Source organism: Asparagus officinalis, chromosome 5 (genome assembly GCF_001876935.1).
Source record: "Asparagus officinalis chromosome 5, Aspof.V1, whole genome shotgun sequence".
Taxonomy (NCBI): domain Eukaryota; kingdom Viridiplantae; phylum Streptophyta; class Magnoliopsida; order Asparagales; family Asparagaceae; genus Asparagus; species Asparagus officinalis.
In genome coordinates, this window is record NC_033798.1 from 111,338,624 (window position 1) to 111,345,849 (window position 7,226).

Consider the following 7,226-nt stretch of genomic DNA (forward strand, 5'->3'; position numbering starts at 1 on the left):
CTCACGTCGAGTTTGCTTCTCATTGACGATCTGAACGTCTTGTTTCACTAGAACGTGGTCTTCTCCTCACGATTTGACGTTATGGAGAACTTGCAAAGCAAGTTTTAGAACTCTGAATGAGTTTAGAAGAACTCTACGAAAGAGTTGATTTGAACCGAAAGTCGGTTAATAAGCCAAGGCCGAAGGCTTCAAGGAATGCTCTAAAGGATGAATGCTGATCTCTCAATCTATGATGCTCCAAGATCTTCCCCTTTGCTGCCAAGTCCCAGATCCAAAAAGCCAGCCCGAACTCAATCGAGTTTACCCATATTTATAGGGAATTAAGGGATGTAACCGCCCCCTTAATCCGTTCCTAAGTGGGGCGGAAATCCCTCAAATCGTGGAGGAAAAACGGTTCCTGCAACCGTCCAGCCGTGTTTGAACGAGTCAAACGCCCACGTCGGTGTTCATGACCCTAACTCCGCGTTTTAGAATGGAGACGCGGAGTTGGGTACTCGCTGGGTGCTGAAAAACACGGGTCCGACCCCAGCGTTTTAATGTCTTAACGCGGGTCCGACTCCAGCATTTTGATGTTGTAACGTGGGTTCGACCCTCGCGTTTTGATGTTATGACGCGGGTCCGACTCTAGCGTTTTGATGTTGACACACGAGGAGGACCTCCGCGTTTTAGTGTTGATACACGGGGAGGACCTCCGCGTTTTGGTCTTAGAGTACGGTGATGAGTTCCGCGTCTTGCTTTGGAGAGATTATCAACAAGTAATCTCTTTTGTCATAGCGTTGCAAAGATCATTGTCTTGTAATCTTCGTCTTGGCTCCTTGAGAATATGAGAGTCGTCAGATTGTAACTCCCGATGTTGATTGTGAATGCTGTTGAACTAGAGCTCTCATCGGTTGTCGTGAACGTCGTCAGATTGTAACCTTCAGCGATCTACGTGAAAGTCTTTAAATTGTAGCCTTCTGGAAGTCGTCAGATTGTAACTTCCATCATCGGTGTTTGATGGGGGATAAGCTATATATCTATTATGATTTTTAGACAGCCTTGTTTGCGGAGAAAGTTGCTATTTCCATTGTTATCGAATCTATTACAACTTTAGTCGTTACAATAAACTCGAATGAAATAAAAAATTGATCTTTTTATAAGATCTCCTTACACAATGAAAATAAAAAAAAGTTTACAACTTTATCAAACAAACGCAGAGATCGTTCATCGGTCTTCTGCTTGCGTGGGATCTTTGCCTGTGCCGGGGTTTATCCGTGGACCACCGTCGATCAGATCTGATTGCTGAAAAATTGGGCAGAGCTTCGTCGATCCGCGAGGAGATCTAGAAACTTGAAGCGCCTATCTCGATAAAAGCGAGATATTTGCTCTTCTTAGTATTACCACAACGGGATAATACTAAGGATTGGGTGCGGGTGATGTAGATCTGACGAAGAACTCTCTTGCGTTGAAGAACTAGATCCGATCTCTCCTCCTCCTCTCTTGAAATCTGTGTACTTTTAAGTCTTCAATCCTCGGAAAATCCGAGACACCCCTGGGGTGTCCTGGAAAATCCGAGATACCCTTGGGGTGTCTCGGAAAATCCGAGACACCCCTGGGGTGTCCTGGAAAATCCGAGACACCCCTGGGGTGTCTCACATTGGCCGAGACACTCCGTTGAGGTGCATTCGTCCGCTTCCGCTGTAAATTCTTCGTCCGAACTCGGATTTTAGTGATTCGAAGTGCGTTGGAAGTCTGACGAAGAGTTCTATCAGCTCCGATGGTTGGATTATCTGTAGAATGAACGAGACATGAAGGGCGTTGTTCTTTTTGTAGCATTGCGGGGCTCTCGATTAGCCCGTGCCTTCGTTATCCCGAAATTCTGTCAGCTCACGTAGTTCGTCGGTTCACTTCAATCGATTCACTTCGGTCGTTCGTCGATGTCGATTAGGCTCATGTGGATTGGATGGTGACGTTCATCGTCGCTCGTTAACACTGAACCGGTTGTGGAGAACTATAGGCAATTTTTGATGCCTACAGATACCCCCTCCAAAGTGTTCCTGACTCGTTTCTTTTATAGAAGAGGCTGGAATACTTTGGATGTGATTGATCTGGCCTTCAGTCGGCGTAGTTAGCTTCAACTCTTGACTCTTTCGATTTTCGATCTATTCGATGCTTTGACGAATAGCCGAGGTTCTTCCGGCGCTGCGTTTATCGTCTGGCCGTCGTCGGAGTCTCGAGTCTACAGCTGATGAATTGAGTTTGGCTCGTGTCATTGAGTTGACTTTGAACTACCTCCGTCACGTTGCGTTGACTTAGGGTTTTAGATCACCGTATGTTGACTTTTTGTCGCAACGCGTTGACTGACGTTGACCTAGGGTTTCGAGCGTCGAACTTTGACTTTTTGGTCGCAACGCGTTGACTGGCGTTGACCTAGGGTTACGCGTTGACCGGTGTTGACCTTAGGGTGTCGAACGTTGACTTTTTGGTCGCAACGCGTTGACTATCGTTGACCTATGGTTACGCGTTGACCAGCGTTGACCCTAGGGTTTCGAACGTCGTTTGTTGACACAGTTTATACTCGTACGTTTACTGGAGTATACACAGTTTAAGCTCTTAAGGTATTGGAGCACGGCGGTCCCAAGTGTCGGGGTTGCAGGACCAACTGTTAAAGCTGATTCATCTGTAAACGCGTTGACTGGCGTTGACCTAGGGTTACGCGTTGTCCGGCGTTGACCTTAGGGTTTCGAACGTCGTTGGATGCTCAAGTCACGAGACCAACTAATGGAGCTGATGCGTCAGTGACTCTCGTATTTATAGGATTTTTGGCAAACCCTCAGCCATTAACGGGTTTGATGAGCCTTTACCGACTACCGTTTGAGTCGGGCTAGCATGCGGATTGTTCAAGTCCGTTCCGCATGTGACGTTAAGCTAAAAGAGTTAACCCTTTTAGTGCTACGATATTGAATACGTAGACTTCGTCTTTCTCACGGGAATAGACTACCCGGCGACGCGTGTTAGGCGTTGACTTTGGGGTTTTTGGCTAACCCCCAGCCTTCAACGGGTTTGATTAGCCTTTACCGACTACCGTTTGAGTCGGGCTAGCATGCGGATTGTCTAAATCCGTTCCGCATGTAACGTTGTGCTAAGAGAGTGAATTCTCTGAGACTTTGTGCTATGATGTTGAATACATAGGCTTCGCCATTGTTACGGGAATAGGCTACCCGGCAACGTGTATTAGACGTTGACTTATCCCTACTTAGGCTTCGGGATGAGATACCCCAGAATCGAACTCTGGTGTCTTTTTCTACGGAAAAAGACTAAACCGGCGACGCGTGTTAGGCGTCGGCATATCCTTTCTTAGGATTCAGGATGAAATTCCCCATGCGTGTAAGGCATGGATTTTGGTGTTATTAATAACAACCTGCCACAATGTTGAATATGTGGTCTTTTGTCCTTTTTACGGTCAAAGACTAACCGGCAACGCGTGTTAGGCGTTGACCTATTCCTACTTAGGATTCGGAATAAAATTCCCCATGCATAAAAGGTATGGATTTTGTTGCTACGATGCTGAATACGTAGACTCGGTCGTTTTTACGGGAACGAACCACCCAGCAACGCAGGTTAAGCGCTGACTTATCCCTACTTAGGCTTCGGGATAAAATACCCCAGACTGGATTCTGGTGTCTTTTTCAATCGGTGAAAGACTAAACCGGCAACGCGTGTTAGGCGTTGGCTTATCCCTGCTTAGGCTTCGGGATAAAATTCCCCATGCATAAAAGGCATGGATTTTGGGAGTTGAAAAAGGTGGTGTCTTCTCTTGGGGCAAAGACGAACCCGAAATGGGAGAGGAAGAATTTTATATTCTATCTCCCGACACTGAAGAAGAATTTTATATTCTATCTTCAGCTGGAAAGGAGACTCGAGGTGGGATCTCCACTCCTAGAATCCAAAAAGATGAAACTAAGAGTGGGATCTCCACTCCGAGAATCGACAAGATTCGGATAACCCTAACTGTCGGAAGGTTTGATTACCGAACTAAAGATAAATTTCTCGTTTATCGAGAGTGAATTGTGGTTTTGGTCCTAACTGTAGGAATGTTTGACCAAACGGGGGTTTGAGATGGCCCTAATTGTAGGAAGGTTTGATCACTCGAATTGAAAGTGGACCTCTCGTTCATGGAAGGAATCGAGAGGGGATTCTGGCTTTGGCCCTAACTTTTATAGGTTTGACCAAGGAGGCAGTGGAAGTGGGGGGTCTGAGACGATCTTACCTTTTATAGGCTTGATCGCTCAATTTAAAAGTGGACCTCTCGTTCATGGAAGGAATCGAGAGGGGACTTTAGTTGTGGCCCTAACTATAGGAAGGTTTGACCAGGTAAACAGTGAGAGTAGGAGTACAAATCACATCGAGAGTGTTGACTCATACAAATCACAGTGGGGTTTAGTGTTTATCACTTTGTTTGTAATGATCGGGTTATCCCTAAGAGAATTACATATAGTATTTTTCCGAGAACTTCCCGTTACATGAATCATCCACCCCCAGTTTCTTCGCGAAACTGGGTTTATCATTGCATTCGGTTACATGATCGGGTTATCCTTAAAAAATTCTCCAGGAACTTCCCGTCAAGAGTGGAAAACAGTTTAGACTTATATACCTATTGGAGTATGCAGGGAGCAGTTTAACCTCATGCACCTGTTGGAGGATTGAGAAGCAGTTTATACTCTTATACTTGTCGGAGTATTGACGTTCTCAATTGGCTTACCTTAGCGTTATGACGCCGGCTTCAACCAAGGTCTGAATGCTATTCTTGAGAGTAAAGCCGTTATGACGCCGGCTTCAACCAAAGTCTGAATGATATTCTTTAAAGTAAAGCAAGCCTTGGTGGGATGAAGGATCCTCCTTTGGTACGCGCAGTACTTCAGATCTGCGGTATTGTCAGCTTCCTCCTGATTTGTGATGGGTGGCAGCTTGATCTTGTTGTTTTCAAGAAGGGTCTCGAAGATGGCTGGAACGTCTTCGTCTTTGAATGAGTACTCTTTTTGGAGCCTTGGATCCGAATTCTTCTGTTGTCTTCGGAGCTGTTGTTGTGACGTTTGATTAACGTCAACAACTGTTGTAGGTGCCTTCCCTTCATCATGGGACACGAGACTCGAATTCAGAGGGTTGACCATCGGTTGGTTTCTTTCGACCTTCCTCCTTCTGAGGAAGCGTTCGGCCTGTTCTCCGCGCACCTTCAACTCTTTCCAGGTATTGAGCGGCTCTACTCCCATAACGTCCAAGATATTAGTGGACAAGTTATTATGACAGGTTTGCAAGACGAACTCTTCCGTGACGGGATCCTTGCAGTTCATTGCCTGATTGCGAAAGCGTTTGACGAAGGTATCCACCGACTCTCCGTCTTTTTGTTTCTCATCGAAGAGTGTCCTGATCAACACTTCGGCGTCATCATCGAAGAAATGAGCGAGGAACATGCTCTCCAGGTCCTCCCAGCTGTTGATGCTTCCAAATTTAAGACGCCGATACCAATCGAAGGCAGGCCCGCGAAGGGTGCGGGTAAGGACACGGAATGCCGGTCTTCTTCACCTCTCGGGCAGACATCAGGGCGTTAATTTTTCTTTCGAGATCCTTCATCTTTTCGGCCTCATCTATATCCTGTTTTGGACAATTTTCGAGAGGAATAATACGGCCACCCCCAGTGTTGTCATCACTGGTGGGTCCACCCCCAGCATTGTTATCTTTAGTGGGGCTACCCCCAGCACTTTTGGGCGATGCGTCGGCCATGATGATTTCGTCCACTTCCGGATCGCTGTCAACTGCGGCGTTCTGGGTGCGACGGCTGGATTCAACCAGCTGATTTGACAAGGCTCGGATTTGTTGGTCGTGCATTTGCCTCATCTCCTGCATAACCATTTCCATTTCGATTTTGAATGTTTCTTTCTGCTTGGCTAGAGCATCCTCAATGATTTTGGTTATTCGCTCGGTGTTGACCATGAACACTTCTCGAGCTTGTCCTATGCTAGACGTTGTATCGTCAGAGGCGATTGCGGAATAAGAATCCGAGAGTTCGTCATCGGAATTAGGGTTGGGACCACTTGAAACAATCGGAGATTTTCCCTTATTGACCATGTTGATGGTAACTTCTGGGAATTCATCATCTCGAGCAACCGATCCTCTTTGGTGGGAACGCCTTGATTTGGGCTTCGTCTTTCCATCGGAGATTCTCTCGAATATCGAGACCCTCTGCGGAGCGGTCTTGGGGCAGCTACACGCTGATAATACTGCCCTGATAATTCTGATATACGGACAATAAGAGTCCATTTCTCGGGTACCTTTCTTTCGAAATTTATTCGTACCCCCAGCCCGATAGTACAACTCATCGACGTTGCGGTCGGAGTAACCTATCGGCTGTTTACATAGATTCTCAGGTATAGCTCGTTCGTCTGTCTGACGCGTTTTCCTCTGAGTAAACATTGCCTTGTTGGCATCTACGGGAGTCACACGTTCGGAATCACACCTTTGTGAGGGTGAAACCTTAACGGGCTCCTGGTTTTCTACACGCACCGCCAAGCGGGCCGTTGCAGAAATCAATTTGTTAGGAGGTCGCGTACGACCCCCAGTCCGGATGTTGGCTCGAAGCTCCTTCAACGATCTCCAGCTTTCCTTAACAAGCGCTTTTCCTCGATTCTCGGGTAGGGCACCGATACGATCCTTCAGAGGAATTCTAAACTTGGGGAAATCCACGCTGCGGTAAGGCTTTACTGGAGGTTCGGGATCTAAAGTTGACGAAGGCCGGAGAGCAACGTCGCCTACTTTTGCCTTAGGCGCTGATTTGGCTTTTGGCACCCAAACTTGTTTGGATCTCAGCGATCTCCTAACTGCCTCTTCCTTTTGCATTTCTTGTGCTTTTTGCACAAGGGTCCGGGCATGCGCAAGCGAGGTGCGGCGCTTCTGGATTCGCTCCTCGAGAGTAGAGCGGGTTCTTTGGACACGAACCCATCCGTTAATTGGAGATCGAGAGGAGGATTCCGATGCTGGTCGTGGCGACAGATTAGCCACTTGGCGCTTTCTGAGCTCCAGATCTGTTTGGTAATGGAGACCATCCATCTGATCCAAAGCCTTGGCGAATTGGCGCGCGAGGCGTTGTCGTTTTCTTTGACGTGCTCTCTTTGATAGAGTTGGCGCGCCTTCAGCAGTCGACTCCTTAATCGTGAAGGAGTTCAGATCTGTAAATTTGGCTTTATTGAACG